The 24,277-nt window shown below is 36.3% G+C and overlaps 1 long non-coding RNA gene across 1 annotated transcript; it reads right to left on the reverse strand.

The window, feature by feature from the left end:
- Positions 1-209: 209 nt before the first annotated feature.
- LOC116557583 lies at positions 210-20,850 on the reverse strand. Its single transcript, XR_004271586.1, has 3 exons — positions 20,841-20,850; positions 10,706-10,711; positions 210-318 (listed from the first exon to the last, which is right to left on the reverse strand). It is a non-coding gene; the product is annotated as an uncharacterized LOC116557583 (long non-coding RNA).
- Between the last annotated feature and the right edge of the window lie 3,427 nt (positions 20,851-24,277).

Here is a 24,277-nt window from a genome sequence, read left to right on the forward strand (position 1 = left end):
ATGTCCAGGATTGTGTTTCCTAGGTTTTCTTAGAGGATTCTTACAGTTTGATGTCTTACATTTAAATTTTTAATTCATTTTGAGTTGATTTCTGAATATGGTGTAAGGCAAATGTCCAGTTTCAATCACCTTCATATGGCTGGCTAGCTGTCCCAGTATCATTTATTAAATAGGGAGTCTTTTCCAAATTGCTTTTGTCAACTTTGTTGATGATCTGATGGCTGTAGATGTGCAGCTTTATTTCTGGATTCTTTATTCTGTTCCATTGGTCTATGTGTCAGCTCTTGTACTAGTACCATGTGGTTTTGGCTACTGTAACTGTAGGGAGCCAGCCTCACATCACCTGTGGGTACCCCAAGTTCAGTGGCATCAAAGGAATGAAAGACAGATTGAGAGAAAAGGTGGGAACAGGGGACCATCACTTCATCACTTTGAGGGTGACAGTGAAGGCCCCACGCTCTGATCATCCACACTGTTTATTGATTACAATCACTTTGATCTATAGGGTAGTGGTGGAGTAATGGTGGGGAGAGGGTGATGATGGAGTGAATCAGTGAGGTGGAACTGAATCAGTGAGCCAGAACTGGTGTGTCATTCTAAGGACTGATAACAGTGGTGGTTTGGGAGTTTCACAAAACAAGAACATGTGGTTATCTTTAGCTTATTATCTATGTACAGCTGATGAAACTCGGGCCTTAAAGGGACCCTACAAGTCTGACTACATCATAATGCTATGAAGGGGTTTTACTTCCTTGAGCACAATGTTTATGGTAACAGAGCCGAGGTTACCCTGCACCGGAACATGAAGCATGAAGAGGCCTTCCTCCTCAGAGTCCTCCTGTGGCCTTCCCCAGTTTGTTGTTCCTTGTTTATGTGTTACTCATAACCAGTTTTGTGTAGGCACTCTGTAAGTCCTTTCTCCTTTGCAGCTTTTCCCAACAGTAACCTTATAGTATAGTGTGAAGTCAGGCAATGTGATGCCTCCAGCTTTTTATTTTATTTTTTGCTTAGGATTGCTTTAGCTATTTGGACTCTCTTTTGGTTCCACATGAATTTTGGAATTGCTTTTTACTAATTCTGTGAAAAATGATCTTTGTAGTTTGATAGGAATATCATTTTAATGATATTGATTCTTCCAATCCAGATCATGGAATTTTTTTCTCACTTGTTTCTGTTAAAAGTAAAACTTCAGCTGAAATAAACTTAAAGGAGTTTAATGGAGCAATGAATGATTCACGAATCAGGCAGCACTCAGAATCACAACAGTTCCAGAGAGATTCCAGCTCAGTTATGTGGTGGAAGAAGACTTATAGACAGAAAAAGGGAAGTGAAGTACGGAAACTGGAAGCTAGGTACAGAAATAAGTGGGTTGGTTACACCTTAGCGTTTGCTTTATTTGAACACTCAGCAGTGTATGACTGGTTGAACTATGTCTGCTGGGATTGGCCAAGACTCAGCTATTGTTACAGGCACATACTCTTAAGTTAGATATTTAATTTTGTCTGCATATTAAGTTAGGTTACAGTTCATCCACAAGGACTGAAATATAGAAGTACAGAGTCCTTCTCAGGCCATATTTATTTTGGTTTAACAATTCCCACCTTTTGGTCATTTTCTCAATTTTAAGAGATTGACCAAAAATTTAGTGTTTGATGTCACTATCATCATGGTAAATATACTTATTTGGTTTTGAAACCCTCTGGAAAATAGTAGAACAGTGGGTTTTGCAAGGTGGGATCAAAGACTGAGTGGAGGGTAACTCCTTATGCTGGAACATCCTGTTTGTAGGAGAAAAATAAAAACTGGTGTGTTCTGGGTTCTATGTGCTTACTTAAAGTCTTAGTTTGATTACGTCACATTTAACCTGAGAGACTCCATTTTTATTTGGTTCGAACTACATGAGCTCAGTTCAAAACAATGGCCTCCCATAATTTTATTTAAAAGTTCCCCCATTGTGGTCAGGTTGTTACTTAGGTGTGAGTGTGACCGAAATGTAGTGCCTTAGTGCCATTCTCAGTTACCATCATTTTGGGTTTCCAGTCTCAGCATGTCATTCACAGGTTACGGTGTCCTCATGGTCACACTTTTTTTTTCAGCTCATGCCATTTCAGTTGAAGAGAAACCATTTGACATTCTAGAGATGGCCGTATGCAAGCATTTAAAACCTTTGAGGCAATACAGCACACCAGAGAGATCACTATTATGACTATCAGGAGGATAATACCAAGCATTTGGAGTATGCTCCTTACCCAGCATGTCCGTAAACAAAACCACCTAAAATTAGATAGATCAAACAATGAGCTAAAGAGTCAACTTGCTTAACTAAGCAGTCTTCGTTAATATCCTATAACTGAATTTCTATAATCTATATTTGATTGATTTCTCCATAGTTTATAAAGCCCAGCAGCTGCACAGATACTTTTCTATTTAGCCAATTCTATTATGTAGCATAACTTTCACAAGAGACATTTAAAGTCTGTTGTGTAATGATAGCCTTTACAGTAGAATCTGCTACAGAGCTTATCATGAGGAATACATTTATACTGATTGCTTGTTTTGCTACCAACCATGGAAAAAGGATGTAACAAATGATGCCCTTCTAGAAGAGTGAAGGTCTCCTGGCATTGTTCTCTGTAACCCATGATGTGGGTTAACAGGAGTAAACCAATGTTCTGTTTCTGACTGATTATGAGGTAACATATGTACAACTAAAATTTTTCATTTACATTGGGCCTTCATTTTTTATCTATGAAAGTACAAGATTATCCATGTATAAGGCTGGCTGCAAAATCCTTTACAAATAAAAGTATTCCCCATAAGTGCATACAACGCACCCTCTTTTTACTTCTATTGTTCATAGAGGTATAAGCAAGAAAACAATGCTTAAAGACAAGAGTGTCATGATAGTAGAGAAATCTTGGTCTGTGATCTTGGGAAAAGCCGTCCACATCAAGGATGCCATCTTCTTCTGGGGAGAAATTTCCATGGTTAGCTTTACCTTAAGAATTCCAATGTGTATATAGTTCTAAGAATGTAGCGTGACCCTTCTCAGATGTGAGATTATGAACCTAAAGTTCAGTTTCCCAGAGTTTTGCTGTAGTGTGGATGGCAAGGACAATATTTCTTTGATGTTCGCAGAAGATCCAATCTTCAGGTTCTAGATTATGAAGGGGTTGATTGTCCTCAGTCAGTGAACCATAAAAAGCTTTCTTTACCTGGTGAAAATACCTGGTAACATAATAATCTACTGTTATAACATCAGCTCTTTTGCATGCAAAAGATTTTATACAACCAGAAAAACTGTATTGAAAATGACAATGGAATGAAAGGCCTTTATAAAAATGTTTAAATGGCCTATCAGGTAACCAAATGTATCTGAAACTTTGACTGTTTTCCTAGGAATATGGCTTTGACAAACCAAACATTAGTCATAAATTATTTTAGCAATTTAGAAGTCATATATTTATTTATATATTTAATTTGTGTCATTTTATCTTTTCCATGATGAATTATGGAGTGCAAAATCTTTAATAACAAAAGCTTAAAGAACTCTGAAAGGACAAGGTGACCATACTGATTTTCAGTGAGTCCATGCTTAATTACCGTTAGACTTATATTCTCTTGAATACCAGTTGTTTCTCCAAATTAGGTGCAAAGCACTGATAACTGATGGGTTATCATAGGTAATTTGATTTTAGACTATTAAGTTTATTTAAATTGTATATCTAAACAATTTCAGTATTAGCCAATGTGGCATACAAATCAGGCAAAGTGTTTTCTTGGTATTCAATTAATTTTTATTCTAGTTGGGTTAGCAGTTTTATAAACCAGTCAGTCTTTTCATTAAAGTTTCAGGAATTCTTACCCAGTACAAATAATATGATTTTAAAGGTATTAGAAACCTGTATGCAAGAGTGCTGTCAGGTCCTTTCCATCCTTTCATGAACCTCCTAAAAGACACCATATTCTAGGATTTCTTGTGCTTGTGAAGTTGTCAGAAACTGCATCAGTATTAAGCAGTTAACTGTGGAAATGACTTTAAATGGTCATAGTTAAAATTGACAAGGAAATTTGGCTATTTCTATGGTCTACAATAACATAATAACCATAGCTATGATTGATAACATATACTCAGACATATTAGAATTTTAAAAATCTCATACAATTTTGAAATAAATATTAATAACATTCATGAAAATACAACCTGAAGAAGGTTAAAACACTTGACAATGCTTCCCATGTAACTTAATATGTCAAATAATCCTGTTTACTTATCTTTTGGATATATCAGGGGCCCTCTGAGGGATCCTAAAGTTAGAGGTCAAAAAAAGGTAATATTGAAGCTGAAATTTGATTTTGGGAAGCCTATTACATGTGTTAAAGGTTTAAAACACTTGATATTTCAAAATAGAATTCCAGGTCACCATAAGTCATTCATTTAGCCAAAATGATGATCCCAAAATTTAAAAAAGGCAAAAACCTCGACTCATTGATAGAGGAAAGACAGCTCCTAATCTATCTCTTATGTTTCTTTTCTTTGGAAGTTTATTAAAAAAGCAAACACAAATCTTGCATTATCTTTTAATATGACATAAAAATCTTACTCAAGAGAAAAAGCCAAATTTTACCCTTGCATTAGTGTGCCATTAATGTCAATCCCAACCCCAATTCTTTCTTCTTTTTTTTTTTTTTAAATTATACTTTCTTTAAGTTCTGAGATACATGTGCAGAATGTGCAGGTTTGTTACATAGATATACATGTGCTATTCTGGTTTGCTGTACTCATCAACCCATCATTTACATTAGATATTTCTCCTAATGCTATCCCTCTCCTAGCCCCTTACCCCCTGACAAACCCCTGTGTGTGATGTTCCCCTCCCTGTGTCCATGTTTTCACATTGTTTAACTCCCACTTATAAGTGAGAACATGCAGTGTTTGGTTGCCTGTTCCTGCATCAGTTTGCTGAAAATGATGGTTTCCAGCTTCATCTATATCCCTGCAAAGGACATGAACTCATCCTTTCTTATGGCTGCATAGTATTATATGGTGAATACATGCCACATTTTCTTTATCCAGTCTATCATTGATGGGCATTTGGATTGGTTCCAAGTCTTTGTTATTGTGAGTAGTGCTGCAATAAACATATGTGTGCATGTGTCTTTATAATAGAATGATTTATAATCATTTGGGTATATACCCAATAATGGGATTGCTGGGCCAAATGGTATTTCTGGTTCTAGATCCTTGAGGAATTGCCACACTGTCTTCCACAATGGTTGAACTAATTTACACTCCCACCAACATTGTAAAAGCATTCCTGTTTCTCCACATTTTCTTCAGCGTCTGTTGTTTCCTGACTTTTTAATGATCGCCATTCTAACTGGCATGAGGTGCTATCTCATTGTGGTTTTGATTTGCATTTCTCTAATGACCAGCGATGATGAGGCTTTTTTCCTATATTTGTTGGCCCGATAAATGTCTTCTTTTGAGAAGTATCTGTTCATATCCTTCACCCACTTTTTGATGGTTTTTTTTTTGTAAATTTAAGTTCTTTGTAGATTCTAGATATTAGCCCTTTTTCAGATGGATAGATTTCAAAAATTTTCTCCCATTCTGTAGGTTGCCTGTTCACTCTGATGAAAGTTTCTTTTGCTGGGCAGAAGCTCTTTAGTTTAATTAGATCCTATTTGTCAGTTTTGGCTTTTGTTTCCATTGCTTTTAGTCATGAAATCTTTGACCATGCCAATGTCCCAATAGTATTGACTAGTACTGATACCAAAACATATGTATAGATCAACGGAACAGAACAGAGGCTTCAGAAATAATGTCACACATCTACAGCCATCTTATCTTTGACAAACCTAACAAAAACAAGCAATGGGGAAAGGATTTCTTATTGAATAAATGGCGTTGGGAAAACTGGCTAGCCATATGCAGAAAACGAAAACTGGACCCCTTCCTTATATGCAAAAATTAACTCAAGATGGATTAAAGATGTAAACATAAGACCTAAAATGATAAAAACCCTAGAAGAAAACCTAGGCAATGTCAATTACAATTTTTAATAAAACTTTATAGACAAATTGATTCAATCATAATCAATTTGACCATAAGGTGAGATTCTCATAAATCTTTTATAACCTTTTACAAATTTTTGTTAAAGAGTAAATCTGTGCTCTACGAAAACCCTGTTGTGCTTTTATTTCAATGTTCAATTTATGGAAAAAACAAATAATATCCCTTTAAATTTAGTCATTATGTTCACACACAGAATGTCTTTTACAAGATTAATTTTTATAAATCTACAGCTTGCTCAATCTTTCAACTTTATCTTATCTAATTTAAAACAATCCTTTAACACTCTAAACTAGGCAAAAATTTATATTCCCATGCCTTCTTATAATATTTTACCAGAAACACATTTCATTCTCTTCACACACCTTACATGTAAAACTGTTTCTTCAGTAGTCTCAATTACATGTTATAATGGTAATTCTCAGCAATTTTCATTTTTGTCAAAAAACCTGGTAAGTGGTCTTAATTATGTGCTAGCTTTGGAGCCTAGGAAATCAGCAGTGCAGATAAGAGGCAGGTGTGGTGGCTCAAGCCTATAATCAAAGTGCTTTGGGAGGCTGAGATGGGAGGACTGCCTAAGTTCAGAACTCAAAGAAGTGCAGATAAGGTCTTAGTCTTTCCAGCAGGACTGTGGGCCTGGCTAACTCCACATGTCCCCAGGCTTCACCTACCTGTAAAGTACACAAGTTGAATTCTTTTCAAAAGCCAAAGAAGCAGTTTATGGGCCTTAAAGCATTTAGTAAAGCTAATATCTGACCTGCCTAATTTAGACCAAATATCTTTATTTTAGTAATAATCTTTAAAGCTGTTTTTATTTCACAAAGATTACTAAAGTCATGTGAACTAAAAGGCATTACAGTTTTTATTTTTATTTCAAAATATTTGATTTAGATGCTTATTTTTTCTTTAAGCTAATTTATATATGACACGCACAACACATGTCTAACTAAACAGACAGACAGAAGATTCAGTAGTTGTAAGATTTTTCATTTGCCAGTTTTTATGTTTCTTAATTGGATTACTGGCTTCAGGGTGGAGCCCTTGGAGAAACAGGGCCAGGAAAGCATGCCGTTTCTACAACCTAATTTAAAGCAGGCACAGCTAGAAGGCAAAACAGATTCCCCTATAATTCGCCCTTCTCCCATGAGAGTCTTATCTCTCAGGGGGGTAGGGATGTTGCCATACCTTTTAGGTGGCCAAGAGCATGCTTCTCTGATCCAAATGTGCAAAGAACTGCGTACTCCCCCAAAATGCCTTTAGCTATCCCCTAGAGTGTATTTCCTACCTAGTTATTACACATCAAAGCTCTCTCATAATTCAAAATAATTTCTGAGACCCCCAAAAATAAAACATGTCTGGTAGTGCAATACAAAACAGAACATAGACTTAGATTTTGACAGAGACCTATTTGTTTTCAATTTTTGGGATTTTATGAGGAAAACAGAGGTGTTTCCCCGAAAGGGGACTGTGACACGTCATCTGTTTTTCCCAATGAGTACAGGATATTAGAGCTTGAATATCCACTTTTAATTAAGCTGACTTTTAACCATAGTGCTCTTAAAAAAAGTTCTTTCAAGTTTCTTATTACCTGCCTTTAGTTAGTCCAAATGCCTGATATTTCTGGCTCTTTCTCTCAGCTGGGAACTGAACCCTGAACCTGGAGTGTCATTGTAAAATGGTGAAGCCTTAGCTGCTGAGCTACAGCATTAGGTAGCTTTCCTTGCTACCTAATGTTAAAAGCAGTAGCTTTTAACTGCTTGAGATAATTTTTAGAGCTAACAAATAACATAAACCCCAAAATTCTTGTTCACTGGATGGGAAACCAAGAGAAAGTGCCACCACATGGTTACAAGATCAAGCTGCCAAGGACCTAACTGACCAGTTTGCTGGGCCATCTTGAACAGTGGGCTTATGGAGTCCTAGGCCCATGTGTTTTTCTAAGGTACCCCTCTTTCTGATGGAAAGATTTAGAAAGACAAATTCATAGCGCAATGCACACCAGATTTACTACAGCTTAAGACTAGCCTCACAAATCTTTTTTTCCGTTAATCGAAACTTTACAGGATATAAACAGTTATTTTTGCTGTTCATTCAACTAGTTTGCACAGAAAGAGCAAGGCCAGAAGTCTGACTGGTAAGAAATTCTTGCCGTTTTGCCAGCATGCCATGTTTCCGGGTTCTCTTTCTGTGAGTGGCCTTAGCAACCCTGTTAGCTGTATCAAAGCCCTGGGGGCCAGCTGAAACATAAAGGAAAATAATCTTTTTTCTATTTTTATTGAACCACAAGAAAAAAACCTCAGTTTTATAAGTTGCTGCCCAACTGGCTGCACAGAAGACCTGAATTAATATTTCCCATTCCAGCGAGAGCAAAATAAATGTGCTAAAATTAAAATCTTTTTTTGAAAGAAGCTTCTGCATATCAGTAGGCATCCCTAGATGAGACTAATTTGGTAGCCCTCATTGTTTCAAATGTACTTCAGTGTGTCATTGTTCATTTGGAACATGCTACTGTAAATTATCTTTAGTAAGATTTTTCCAATTCTGTAAGATTTTGCTGTTTCCCAGGCTTAATATTTGTGCATGTACAAGCTGAAGGAACTCAGTTCTTTAGAAATTAAAGTTCTAATTTTTACCTAAAATATTGGCTTTGCTTTCAGGTTCTTTTGATTAACTTAGCCAATGATATTTTCCTACCTAAGCACTCAAGAAAAATGAAACAAATGGGTAGAACACAAAAATCCCCACAAATTTCCAAAAGCCAAATTTTACAACCCCTACAATATTACCATTTGCTACTAGTTTCTTTCTGACCCAGTCAGATCTAAGAGGCCTCTAACTGAATCCAAGTCAGTTAATTACCAGATCAGATCTTTTCCTGGGCCCAGTCCAGTTTCTGTCGTGACTTCCAAACCCAGTTTGGATCAGAAATTTGGTCAAAAAAATCTCAGAGAGCTCAAAACACAAATCCCTGGAGCTCTGAAATCCAAGAGAGAACTTACCAAGATCCATGGCCATGCTCAGAGATCAAGCAACACAAGTGAGTTCTTGCTTGTTCACTCAGCACTCCTGGGGGCCATTAGAAGTACTACTTTGGATCCCACTTCTGACACCATCTGTTAAAAGAAAAATGTAAGCCAATTTAGATTTAAAAGAGTTTAATTGAGCAATAAATGATTTGTGAATTGGACAGCCCTCAGAATCACAGCAGATTCAGAGAGACTGTGGCACAGCCTCATGGTGGAAGAAGATTAACAGACAAAAAAGGGAAGGATGGACAGAAATCAGAAGTGAGGTACAGAAACAACTGGATTGGTTACAGTTCGGTGTTTGCCTTATTTGAACACAGTTTGAACACTCAGCAATGTATGAGTGGTTGAAGCATGGCTACTTGGATTGGCCGAGACTCAGCTATTGCTACAGGCACATACTCCTAAGTTAGTTTTTCAATCTTGTCTGTCTATTAAGTTAGGTTACAATTCATCCACAAGGCCTTAAATACAGAATTATGGAATCCGTCTCAGGCCATATATAGTTCACTTTAACATTTGTATCATCAGTGATTTCTTTTAGCTGTGTTTTCTATTTTTCCTTGTACAGATCTTTCATCTCCTTGATTAGATGTATTTTTAGGTGGTTTATTTTTTGGTAGCTATTGTGGATGGTATTGCATTCTTGATTTGGCTTTCAGCTTGAACGTTATTAATGTATAGAAATCCTACTTATTTTTGTACATTTGATAACCAAAATATTACTGAAGTTATCAGTTCCAGGAGCCTTTTAGAGGAGTCTTTAGAGTTTTCTAAGTATAGAATTATATATTATCAGTGAAGAAAGATAGTTTGACCTCCTTTTTTCCTGTTTGGATGTTTTTTTATTTCTTTCTCTTGCCTGATTGGTATGCCTACAGCTTCCTCTTTTTATTGTAAAGCAAGCTCAGTTTCTCCCACAAATCTTCATCACAAGTAAAAAACAAAGAGTAATAAAATGGAGGTTATTATTTTTATTTTTTTTATTCATACTCCTTTTCGCTACATTGATGAAATAATAGGTTGGAACCTAATTGATTTATTAATATAACCCTGATCAATATAGATTGCTGCAGGACTGGTTAATGAGAAAAATGACCAAAATGAATGAATTTGAATAGCCAATTCCACACCATTCACCTTAATACTGATTTACTTTTGTTTTGAACAATCAGTTTGACAATGAAGTAGGTACTGTTAAAAGGCAATGTCCTTTTTCTCATTTTCATAGACTTTGCCACTTTAATTCTAATTTTTTTAATGTTCAAACCAGATAGATTGTTGTTTGAAACTTTTTCTTTCCTGAAATACAGCTAGAAATATTGAGGTTGATATAAATACAAGCAAAATCAAACAAAGTTTTAACAAATAATATCTCTTGAAAAATTTAAGTTTTCACAAAAAGGTACAGTGGAAAATGAAATAATGATACTTTTGTACATATTTTGATTACATATTCTGATATTTTTGTACATATTCTAATTACAAAAAGATAACTAATGTTATCCTTTTTCTTTCCTTTTCTTTTTTTTTTTGAGACAGAGTCTCACTCTGTTGCCCAGGTCGGACGGAGTGCAGTGATGTGACCTTGGCTCACTGCAACCTCTGTCTCTTGGGCTCAAGAGATTCTTCTGCCTCAGCTACCCACATAGCTGGGATTAAAGGCATGAGCCACAATGCCTGGCTAATTTTTTTATTTTGAGTAGAGACGGTTTCATCATGTTAGCCAGGCTGATCACAAACTCCTGACTTCAAGTTATCTGCCCACCTCGGCCTCTCAAAGTACTGGAATTACAGGCATAAGCCACCATGCCTGGCCAAAATGTTATACTTTTAAGGGGGAAATTGTATATGTGTGTGTGTGTATGTATACAATGATCTAAAATAACATTGATTTGAAATCAGTAATGTAGCAAAGAAAACATTCTCATCTGATGTCTTTAATAGAGTAAAATTCACTTCTTTGAAATTGTAGCAAACAGAAGTGAAACATTATCTATTCATCTTCTGTGGTATTTTCTAGCTTAGGTATAGTATCTGACAGCTTTCTATTTTGATAACCTCTCTTTGATGTTTTCCTTCTTCTACAAAGTTTGTTACAATTTGGTATAACTTGTAATAAGAATTTAGAGATGCATTTTTCACCTTCTTCCCAGGGAGCACTGTTATCTTTTAGCAACTCTTTTGTTAGATGCAGCAGAAAGAAACTTGCCATATTTATCTTTTAAGGGGATTCCATTTACAAAGCAGCCTACTCGTGATTTATAGCAGAAAAATATGAAATAGAAGGAACACCTTTATAAAAGAATTTCTCACTCTCCAAGAAAAGGAATCCCACACTTTGACAGTGTATCACTCCCTCTGGGATCATGATGCAATATCATTTGTATAGAAAAATGGGTATTCTGTTTCTTTTATTTAAGCCTCTATCTATGTGTCATAGACATATAATTCTTTTTCTGTGAAAGTAGGAAAGGATTTATAGAGAAAATTGGAATACTCCTGATAGCTCCAGACTATTAGACATTGTCAAAAGAAATTGAGAAACTATTTGTATTAGCTGTTCCACAAAATAAGCAGGTAGAAAACATGTCAAACAACATGTTGTAAAGTGATGGAGATTACCCAAGAAGGTTCTCAAGAAGAACTGATCCCCAGTCTATCAGAAACATTTAGTAGTAATTGCAATAAAATGAGTAATAAGGCATGATGAAGTAAATAGTATTATTTGATAATGGCTTAATGGACATGGGCATCATGGAAAGGAGAGAATTGAAAGAAGACAGTGCAGCTCTATAGTTTTGATGAATCACGCTTCTTCCAATTTCATTGAAATTTGGTCAGATTATAGCTGGCTATTGGCTTCCTTGAGAGGCAAGTGCCTTAAGTGGGAAATTAACTGATGAAATGACCCTTTTATCATTATGAATTGTCTGTCTTGATCTCTGATAAAGTGCTTTGCCTTAAGTCTGTTTTATGTGATAATACTATAGAAACTCCAGTCTTCTTGCACTTTGTGTTTGCATGGTAAATCTTTGATATTGTTTGGGTATTTGTCCCCACCCAAATCTCATGTTGAATTGTAATTGAAAGTGGGGCCTGGTGGAGGGTGTTTGGATCATGGGCCAATCTCTCATGGCTTGGTGCTGTCTTCACAATAGTAAGTTCTCGTGAGATCTGGTCATTTTAAAGTATTCAGGACTCCCCTTACCCCCTACTTTCTCTCTCTTTCTTGTTCCTACTTTGGCTCTGTGACATGCCTGTTCCCCATGTGCCTTCCATCATGATTGTAAGATTCTTTGAGTGGAAGCTGAACGGATGCCAGTAACTTGCTTCCTGTAAAGCTTGCAGAACCATGAGCCAATTCAACCTCTTTTCTTTATAAAGTACCCAGTCTCAGGTATTTCCTTATAGCAATGCAAGAACAGCCTAACACAATCTTTTACCATCTATTTACTTTCAATCTAGTTTCTTTATATTAAGGTAGAACTCTGGTGGATATCTTATAGTTAAGTCTTTATTTTCATCCTCATAACTTCTGCCTTTTAATAAGTGTGTTTAGTTCATTAATACATTTACAAGCATTTTGGATTGGATTAGATTTAGGTCTACCTTTCAAGTATATTATCTGTCATAATATGTTTACCTCCTCTTGTTGTCACAGATACTAATTTCAATCTGTTTGCAAATCATGTTGGTTCTACTTTGAAAATCAATTAAGAATCTAAATTTTTTTCCTTGAGAACTATTATTAAAAAAATAAAAAATAAATATAAAAATTAAGAATCTAAATTCTTAAGAAATCACCTCCCCTACTGTCACCTACTCTGAACCACTTTCCTGTTTCACTTGGATGATGATGATAATAATGATGATTTTTAGAGACAGGGTCTTGCTTAATCACCCAGGCTGGCATCAGTGGTATAATCATAGCTCACTGTAGGCTCAAACTCCTGGATTCAAGACATCCTCCTGCCACAGCTCCCAAATAACTGGAACTACAGGTGCATACCACCATGCTTGGTTTTAATTGTTTTATTTTTGTAGAGATGAGGTCTTTCTGTGTTGCCCAGGATTTCATGCAGCTGTTTCTTGTAAAAGTTTCTTGAAGCTTTTAAAACAATCAAATACAGGCTCTAAAAAGGTTACTTAGGTAGATTTAAAGACTATAGTCTAAGTATGTAGAATTTGATGGTCTAATCACACCAAAAATTAGAGTTGGACTATCTAGAGGAAGGATTTCCTACCCAAATCTGGCAGGTACACTATCAGCTACATCAAGCCCTGCTTCCCTGTTTATCAGTTACCATAGGAAGCTCAAAGCCTACTTGAACTATTTTTTGAATACAGCTCTGTGTAACTTCTAAGCTGGACTCCATCACCCACCTTCCCTCATTTCTTTTTTTTTTTTTTTTTTTTGAGACGGAGTTTTGCTCTTGTTACCCAGGCTGGGGTGCAATGACATGATCTCAGCTAACCACAGCCTCCATCTCCTGGGTTCAAGCAATTCTCCTGCCTCAGCCTCCCAAGTAGCTGGGACTACAGGCACGTGCCACCATGCCCAGCTAATTTTTGTATTTTTAGTAGAGATGGGGTTTTACCATGTTAACTAGGATTCTCATTTCTTAAAATACATCTCTTCTGCTCTCTAGAATGCATTTGTTATAAGCAAAAATACCCCAGCTTTACAGCTGAATATTTTCTCTCTTTTACTTTTTTTTCTCTTGACATCCTTGAGCCATTAACTTTTGTTTTTCTGTTTTTTGATTTTTTAGGCCAATAACTGAAATCAGATACTGCAAACATTTTGTCCCCATCCTTCTAGATCAGTAACTACCTTCTTTCACATACTCTTTGAACTACTGTGCGGGAATATATATAGATATGTGTAGATATGCTACTTGCTCTTCATTGCTGTTATCCATTTTTTCTTTCAGCCTTCTAAAGAGCCACAGCTTTAAAACTCATACCATTGGATAATACTACTAACCTACACCCCTTGCACAGTCATCTGGAGACCCTAGCTTGCTTCTCTTAATTCTCCAAAGACTTCAATATGTGGCTTGCTGGCATTTTCTCCATATCACTCAAGCCAGAATTTTTGGTGGGATCACTATCACAAGTGGAAGCTCTCTTTAATGCACTTGTCTTCTTGATTTTCCCTTCTCTGATGATCTTGTCTCCTTCCTAATTCAGTTATTCCTCCCCATGTTTGCACCTTAAGCTTTGTCACTACTAGTAACGACTTTCTTTCTTAAATCTTAATTTCAGGCTTTCTGCCGCCTATATGTCCTATACAATATATCTTTCTGAGATAATAATATATTATTTCCAAAAATTATTTGTACATACTTCTGCCTCCTATATATCCTATCTAACATATCTTTCTAAAATTGTCTGTTATATCCCAATAGTTATAAATCAATCCAGCAGCCAGAGAAATCCTCTTAAAGAATAAGTTATCTGCTCAAATTTTCCAAAGCTCTTCAACAGCCCATAAGACTCTATATTAGAGTATATTCTCTGGTTCTTGGCTCCCTCTCCGACATTGTTTTTTTCCACTCTTTCTAGTATTTACTGTGCTTCAGCCACATTGTTCACCTTGCTGTCAGTCAGATATTATGAGCACATTACTCTCTCATGCCCTTTGCACTGCTGCTTGCTCTGCCTGGAACAGTCGTTCTCCGGACTTCCATATATGCCTGTAGTTGGTTCAACAGAGTTCTCTCAAAATTCATATCAGAATGTGATCTTATTTGGAAATAGGGTCTTTGAAGATGTGATTAGTTAAGGACCTCATGAAGAAATCAACCTGGATTTAGAGGGGGCCCTAAGTTTAATGACTAGCGTTCTTATAAGAAGAGAGGACACAGAGATATAGGGAAGAAGCTGATATAAAGACAAAGGCAGAGATTGGAGGGATGCTCCCACAAGCCCAGGAACACCAGGAACCACCAGAAACTGAAAGAGGCATGGACGGAGTGTCCCTAGAGTAACTGGAGGGAGGATGGCCCTGCCCGTTGTCTGGATTTCAGGCTTTCGGCCTATGGAGCTATCAGACAATAAATTTCTGTGTCTTTAAGCCACACAGTTTGTGCTAATTTATTAAGGCAGCCCTAGGAAATAAATACAATGCCAAGGCTTGTTTCTTTACTCCTATCAGATTACTGCTCGGATAATCCCAGCCCTACTAATATAAATAGCCATTCCTTTTCCTCTTGGCGCTCACTACTTCCTTCTACTAATTTATTTTCTCCCATAGTACTTACCATAGCCTTGTATACTATATAATCAGTTTGTTTATTCTCTCCTTTTTCCCCCATAAAATGTAAGAACCATGAAGACTTCCCAGAGTCTTCTTGCTTACTATCTTGCTTACTAATGTATTTCCTGGTCCTAGAAGAATGCCAGGCACATAACAAGCATTCAATAAAATTAAATAAATCAGTGGCATATCCCTTAGAATATTTTCCACATTTACTTATTTGATCTGGGTTTTGGAATGGAGCATGGGAGTGGCATGTTGGTATTCCTCATAATAGGTTGAGGTAGACTCATGTGTTTTGCTAGTAGAGATTTCCTTCAATAACAAGTTTATGTTTGCTCCAGTATTTGGATTTTTCATATGAAAATCTAGAATTTCCTCAGAGAGTTAAAGAGCACAGGAAAGAAGGTTGTCACCTGGAAAGCTTTTCCACTTCAAGTAAGAGAAACCTCAGAAATCTTCCCAGGATATGTCTGATTCTGAGAGAGATGGCCTTCTGATATGCCTACTGGAGAGCTGCTGAGTGTCTTCCAGAGTTACTGAATGAACTGACTGAATTCATATTACTTAATACCAAACCATTAAACTTTAGAGACTTGAGCACCAAAGTTAATAATTTTAGTTTCTCTTGTAGTTAGCTATAGTAATATTTCCATGTTAACCATAATTAAAAATCAGGGTCAATGTCTTCATTTCACTGGTAGTAGAAAGTATTTGAAGGATTTTGAAAGGAATGTAAGTAATCTGCAAAATGGATTTTAATGGACTGAAAAAAGATTAGACAAGGAATTGAAAGGTGACTTCAAGAGTTTAAACAAGAGTTGATAGAGCCAAAGGTGTGGTCCTGGGTAAATGGTGGTGAAACAAACAAAAAATGTGACCACGAGAGGAAAAATAGGAAGAAAAAAAATGAATTTATTTTAGACACCGTTGTTCGCTTGAGAGGCACAGAGCTTCTCCAGATTTCTAAAACATTCCCATATAGATTTGAGATTATCCACGTACTGCTGACTGGTAGTCACAAAAGCTTACAGGTTAAGGCAGGAAGGAAGAGAAAGCCCAAGACACAATTCTGTGAACTAATTCTGTAACAATGTATCCATTGTTACAGAAAGACATCTTTCCTTTGTATTACAGTTCACTGGTAAAAGATACACTGGCCTTACTATAACTGACATTGTAAAGTTAGATACTGATTGCCTTGTTTGGCATTGTTTCCCTACTTCGAAAGACCTTGTGCCTAAGTTTTCTTTATTTATGAAGTGGCCAATCCAAATTCTGTTGAATGAAAGTATTTCAGTAACTTTGGCTGAGTTTTATGTGGCATAAAGGTTACATCACAAAATTACCACACATTTGGCACAACTGTTCAGAAAAATCTTTTATGCAAAAGGCCAAAATTAGCATATAAACGGGTGAAGAATGTAGTATGTTCTCTTTTTGTACCCAGGGAGTAATCTTTCTTTGTAGATACGTTGGCAAAATAATGCTTACATATAGGCCTACTTTGAAAATTAAAGCAACAAAGGAACTTTCCTTTTGGGAATAAAAAGTGTAGCTTTAAAGTAATTTTTTTCAAGTAAAATTTCTTGTCTTGAACGTCAATGAGATTCTTATATTGTTTACTGACAATAGTGAGCTGGCACACAATAGAGTGAAATATGAAGCCTTTATATGTACCAGAATTCTTTTGTGATGTTCTGCTATTGGATTACTAAATTTCAGAAACAAATTTATAAATAAAAGGTGCAGATCACTTTGGGGCATTTGTGATTTTTTTGTTCAGTAGAGGCAGCAGGTCGAGATGAAAAGGGCATGAAGTTAGGTATTGAGCAAATACAGCTCTGAATATTGCTCTGCCACTTACCGCCAGTGTGACTGTTTCAATTTGTTTATTTGTGAAATAGAGACAAGCACTTCTATGTTATAGGATTGTCGGATTAAATGAGGTCATGGATATAAAGTATGGAACAATATGATCATCACAAATATATTTTGGATAAAACGTGGAATAACTTGTGGATTATTTTTCTTTTACGTGTCAATAGAAAACATTCAATAATACATGACAAGTTAATTTGTAACAAAGCACAGACAATTTAGGAATCAAAACGTATTATACCCTTTTTAGCTCTTAAAATTCACCTCTTTATTATTCTGGAGAAAGTAACGTATATGACATGCTTCTGATCTACTGGCGTCCTCTTATTTTTTCATTTGGCTCTATTATGAAACAGCTTTGATTGCATGGGCCAAAGGTAAGAACACAGGTGGCTGCACAGATATTTCCAATGCACCATAAGGGATGGGAGAATACCACAAACTGCCACCATCCTAGTAGCCTTAGGATTTTGGAGACATCTGTTGGTTATGTTATTGGGAATAAAAATCTGCTCTTTCATGACAGCGGAAACATTTCTTTTCAAGGAGCCACTAGAGCATTAAGGAAGGCAATGTCCCTGAGAGATTGATAATAGGTCATTTAATCAACCATGTTTGAGAGCTGTCTTCTGCAAAACATTACTCTGTGCTGGGAGGCAGCGGTGGGGCTGTGGGGGCAGATTCATAGGGGCATGAATAGGCAGGGTCTCTTTAGTGAATACTATTTTCCTGATTTTCCAGGTGGTTCTAATTAAAGTAATGTTTAATTTGTTTACACCTGCATTATTTACAACTGTAACAAGAAATTGGTAACAAATTTATAGAATAAGCACAGATCATCTTTGGGTTCTGAGACTTTTCCTGCTTAGTATACCTTTCTAATACTGGATACCCTCTGTCTACACTATCCCTAGATAATCAGTTGCTATCTTATTTCTAAGGAGTTTTGCTGAAAGTTTGTTTATTAAACTAGAATTGCTACTTCCTAAATTCTGAGAATCTTGAGGGATGAGAAGGCTTCAAAATGCTACATGCCAATAGCACAATCATACTTTATCCCAACAAGGTAGAAACAAGGGAACATTTAAATATACCAATGTGGTCATAAAATCTAAATTTTAAAACAGCATATACAAAAGATGAAAAGAGGGAAACCATGAGAGAATATGACACTAGCAGATACCTGTAGGTCATGTTAAGAATAAATTTGGCACTGAAAACATGGTGGGACTATATAAAGGCATTTTAAGCTATTACTAGAACTGAAAGAAGACCAAAGAAGGGATAAGCTCAGTGTTAGCAGAAAAGGGTGACAGAGGAACACTGGTACTCTGCATTCCTGCTGAGTGGTTGTTTCTTTTTCCTGGAAAACTGCAATGCTGCACAGCACTCACCATTAATTAGGAGTAGTAGTTTCTTGGCTCTTGGTTGGGAGATTCCCTGGGGGAACAGGAGCTGCCAGATAGGTGTAGCCAGCACTGGGCAATTGACTGCTGAATTTAAGCTGGATAGGACCACTTTAGACTAATTCTGTCTTTTGCTAGCATCATTTAACCTCTATGCCTCCAGAACTGTGTTTGTGTGTAAATTTCATATTTTGATCAAATCTGAAATTTTGTTTTTCTTTGTGGAGATATACAATGTGCTTAAAAAGCACCCTATAGTTCTAAAACTGAATATTTTTCAAAACACGATCATATTTAAATTACTAGAGAGTTTACATGTTCTAAAATAAAAATGTAAAATAGTATTTTTATTTAGAATTTTCACAAAGAAATATTTCTTTTCCTGAGTGTCAATGAATTTTTCTATTTGAAGTACTGGTGACTCATACATTCAGTATATGAAATAGTTTTAGAAAGTCCATTTTCTTGTGTGATTCTTGACTCTTATTTTTGAATCTTAGTTGAAGGAACTCATGAGCTTTGTAGTCAGACCTGGCTTTAAGTTCCAGCTCCACTAGTTTCTGCATGTGTGTCTTTGGGCAAGTTATTTACACTTTATGTTTTATTTTCTTCATACTTAAAAAAAGTACAATAAAAGATAATAGACTTTTGATAGATGCAAAAACTTAGAGGAATTTCAAAGTCATCAAGCTGAGGGAAGAAAGCCAATCTCAAAAGGTTATGTATACTATATGATTCCATTTGTATGACATTCTTGAAAAGACAAAAATACAGTGACAGATACAGATCAGTGATTACCAGAGTTTAGCAGTCAGGGGTTTACATGTGTGACTATAAAAGGGTAGTATAAGGGAGGGTAATGGAGTGCTGGAGCTATTTTGTGTTTGATTGTAATGGTGGTTCCATGAATGTATACATGAATTAGAATTGATAGAAGTGTAGATTAAAAAAAAAAAGTAAATTTCACTATATGACAATTGAAAAAAAGAAAATTGAAAAATAAAACTTAACAGAGACAAAAAAGAGGTATGACAATACTAGGACTGTGGAGCAGTTGGTAAGATTAACTGAGATCATGTAATTGTGTGTGTGCATGTAAAGCACTTAGCACATCCACTGTTGGTGCTCAAAACCTGTAGCTCTCTCTTTACTTTTGCTTTTAGATGAGTTATTTACTCCCCCTACACCTCAAGCTCCTTATTCTTTCTTGAAAAAAGGAAAAAATAAATCACCCTGTATTTTGACATACAGCAGACAGTTTTTGTGTGAAGTTGGAAGATGCATTAAAGCACTTTTTTAAGATTTTTTGGGTAGATTTAATATACAGCAGGGATTTATCTCACCCAGTGGAATATTGCCTTCTAAGAAATCTCATGTGGTTGTTATGGGGATTAAATGAGGTAATGTATGTAAAGCATAGCGCATATAGTAAACACTCAATAAATGACAGCCAACTGGCATTGGAAGCAAATTCCAGTACGAGTCATATCCATATGACAGCATTGTGGAAAATAAATAAATGTCAATGTGTTATAAACTGTGAAGTATTATTTGAGTATCATATCATCATTATAGCTTATTTTCCTTTAAATTATGTGAATATATCCACTGCATCATCTATTTAGATTCCTCATAGTGATTTACCTTTAAAATAATACCTGTTTTAATATCATCATGTTTTTCCTTTGAAACAATTTGTGGTGCTGAAATAACATAAATAATGAACAATTTTTCTAAGCAGAAGGAAAAGCAAATTATTTTTTTCAGGGAGAGTGTCTGTCTTCCTCAGTGATAAATATTTCATTTAAAAAGCATTGGAAAACTTAATGAGAATTTTCATTGTGGGATTGTGACATGTTTCTCTCTTGGCCATTCCTTGATTTCTTTTATACTCTGCTATAAAATAAATTGTCCTAACCCTAAGGATAGGTAAACCATCTTCTTCTTGAATTACAGTGATGTCTATTTCAAAGCCAAGGTTTAAAAATATTCCTTTAGATCTATCATGCTTAGCATAAAAAATGTAAATAAAAGCAAGATCTTTTTTTTAAAAAAGTAGCTTGTATGTCTTTACTATAAAAAAAAAATCAAGCTGTATTTTCAGAACACTGGAGAGCTTTCTGTGAGAGTTGGCAAATGCATCAAGGCATTGTTTGTAGATATCACTTTTGATAGGTTTGATGTACAGCATAGTTTTCCGCGCCAATGGAATATTGTCTTCTTACAAATCTCATCAGGCCAGCAGTGCTGCTGCCATGGGCTGGCTTATCAGCTCCAGCCAGAGTGTGCTGTACTTGCACGCACCTTCGTAGCCTGAGAGGAAAATAAATTGTACCCGAGCAGTTAATAAGAAAGAATTATTGTGAGTGAGATGCATGACATTATGAGTGAGCATCATGTTTTACAGACTAAATGTTGATTTGCTGAAGGAGAAAAAAAAGCCCTTCCTGTACATAAAGTCAGAATTTTATTTCAGAATTATTAAAAAGTATTTGCTGGTTTCGAAGTTTAAGAAGTAAATATTATCTATTTTTGCTGTTTTGGGATAGTACTGAAGAGGTAATTCCCATTTTCTGTGGTTTGCTAATGGACATTTTTATCCATTCCAACTATTTAATTTTTTTAATGAAATAGATATACAGTACCTGTAGGTGCATAGAATGTATGTTTTAAAGCACCAGACATATGAATATGATCTCCAGTAGCATGTCAATTGCTTATCGGGAATCAAAGGTCTTTATTAAATTTTGTACTTGTTTGGGTTAGCATTTCCATTGCCAAAGGATTTGTACTTGAAGAGCATAAATAGTTATATTTAGGAGAGGTTAACTACTAATATAAAGTATGATCTTTGCTGAAAGGGGAAATGAAGACTTAATCCTTCTATTGTAATTAGGCCCCAGAAGTTTGTTGATCACAAGGAGGTGAAATAGCTTGTGTAAGGCTATAGAACTATTATGTAGAGGAACTGGACTTCAGGCTGAGAGGTGTCCAGTTCCACTCAGAAAATGCATGTTTTGGCTGGGCACAGTGGCTCACATCTGTAATCCCAGCACTTTGGGAGGCCGAGGCAGGCAGATCACAAAGTCAAGGGATCGAGACCATCCTGGCCAACATGGTGAAACCCCGTGTCTATTAAAAATACAAAAATTAGCTGGGTGTGGTGTTGTGCACCTGTAGTCCCAGCTATTCAGGAGGCTGAGGCAGGAAAATAGCTTGAACCTGGGAGGCGGAGGTTGCAGTGAGCCGATCAGGCCACTGCACTCCAGCCTGGTGGCAAGTGAGACTCCATCTTAAAAGAAAAAAAAAAAAAAAAACACATATTTTGAATTAATTTTGCTTACTCTATCTATATTTAGAAACAAGATATCTGGTAAAATAGTATTATTTTCTGTACCAAATCAATCCTAAATATTTAGTAGCTTAACCAGATACAAATAAAAATTTCTTGCCTATTAACAGTCTGGTGTGGATCTCCCTTGTTTATGAACAGCTTTCTTCTACCTGGTGATTCAGGAACCCAAGTATCTTTACCTTGTGGCTCCACTATCCCTTAGGGGCCTAAAGTCCTTAACAGTCATCTGAGAATGGGGAGAGAGTTACTAGAGAAGAAATGCCTGACTTAACATCCCTGGCCTGGAAGAGATGCCGTTCCTGCTATTGTATTGGTGAGAGTTAGTCAGCACATCAGAATGTAAGGGAAACTGAGTGGGTAGGCAGAAGTTGTTAAGGCCTTACAATCCCAAAGTCTAGCCCACTGATGACCATCTATAGCCTCACTTCCTCAGGGATGAAGGAAGGATCATCACATGGAAAATGGCCAGAAGTCTCTGCCTACCACTGTGGAAACCTCAGCTTTCCTGGAACATCTAGTGAAACTTTGGGGTCATGTGTGAACATGTTGAAGAGATTTTTAAATTTATTACTAATTTAATAATCAAAATATGAAGGAGAAATTTTGTGTTCATAAAGAAATTAACAGCAGAGTAGAAATAGAAAAAATAGACAAGGGGTGAATGCTTAGTTGGAAGCCTCTTAAGGCAGTGACTCTCAAACTTTACTAGGAATACAACTTCACTGGGGTGTTTGTTAAAAAGGAAAGATTTCTGGATCCCACCTCCTAGAGAAACTGATTCTGTTGATCTAAGGTTCAGTCTGAAAACTGCATTTTTTACAAACATGTTAAGTGATTTCACTTGAAGGTAATACAAGCACCACACTTTGAGAAAAAAACTGCTGTAGGGCAATGGTTTAACAAAAATAGGTAGCCTGTAAGCTATAAAGGGTTCAGAAGGGAAGCCCCTTACTCAAGATAAAACTTGTCGGAGTTGGCTTCTAGTGTCTGGATTGGAGTTTAGGGAAGCTCTGCTTTTAAAGATTTTCCCCACATGAGTCTGGAGCACATTGTGTTTAGAAACCACTGTCCTAAGTCTTATGCCCATCCCCCCGCCATCTGGGAGACCAGGCCTTGGCAGTCTCAAATTTTAAAATTTAAAAAGGTCTGCCTATTAGAAAGTAATCTGAGAAGGTGCCACCTCAGAACTTCTTCTCTCTTTTCTCTCCAATGCTAGAGCAGCATGGCTTTTCTTAATTTGTGTAGATAATAAGGAATATGGTTTTGTTTTTGTGAAAAGCTGAATTTTTTTTTTCTGAACCTTCGTAAAAGCATTAACACTCACCATGTAATGAAATATGCTTTTATTTGAAGACAGAAAATGAAGGAAAGAAATAAACAATAATTAAATCCCCTAAATAATGCGAGCTTTGTGGTTAAATCTCCATGCGACTCCTTGAAAATTTAATAAGGGAATAAAGGCTATTTTCCATTTGTGTAATACAGTGCCACATTTCTCTTCTCTATGAAATTGTCTCTGGTGAAAGTGTGCCTCACAATTTAGAGTATCTAGCTTGAGAGAATTTTATGCTTCTATTTTTTAACTCAAGTCACTCATGTACAACCACATTATCTCACATCATAGTAGGATATAAAACCAGGAGACTAGGTGAGGGGAAAAAAGTCAGGGATGAATGTCATATTATACGATCCAATTACACACAGTCCCTGACTTACATATGCCTGACTTATAAACGTCCTTGCATTTACAAATGGGTTCTCCAGGGAGCGCCAGCTGAATTCTTCATTTCTTTCACCGCTTTTCTTACTGCTGCATTCATAGGTGCAGTGCTTTCGAGGGCATGACAGAGGTCTGTACCTGTCAGGCTCTTACTGCTGCCCCTATCTTCACACCTGACAGGTTTTTTTGTTTGTTTGTTTTAAACACAGTACTCACATTAGAAGCAATGATAACTAGGATAAAAAAGCAGAAACCTAAGGGGGAAAAAACCATGCAAACTTCATTCTAACCTTATTTCTTACAGCTCTTTCCCTTTCCTTGGCCATTATAGTGCCTTTTTGCTTAAAAAATAAAAAACAAAAAACAAAAATGAAATAGTGTGTTTACTTTTGCCAACTGCCCGCTTCTCATGTCTGTGCGTCACCCAGATCCTCTCTCAGGTTCTGGGCATTGTATCACTTGTGATCTAGAGTTGGACCTGCCCCACTGATGTACAAAAAGCACGGGGAGAGGAAGGAAGTGTAGTGAGTGCTCCCACTGGGGGAAAA

The sequence above is a fragment of the Sapajus apella genome, unplaced genomic scaffold, assembly GCF_009761245.1.
Source record: "Sapajus apella isolate SASKATOON/1434 unplaced genomic scaffold, GSC_monkey_1.0 scaffold19, whole genome shotgun sequence".
In the NCBI taxonomy this organism is placed as follows: domain Eukaryota; kingdom Metazoa; phylum Chordata; class Mammalia; order Primates; family Cebidae; genus Sapajus; species Sapajus apella.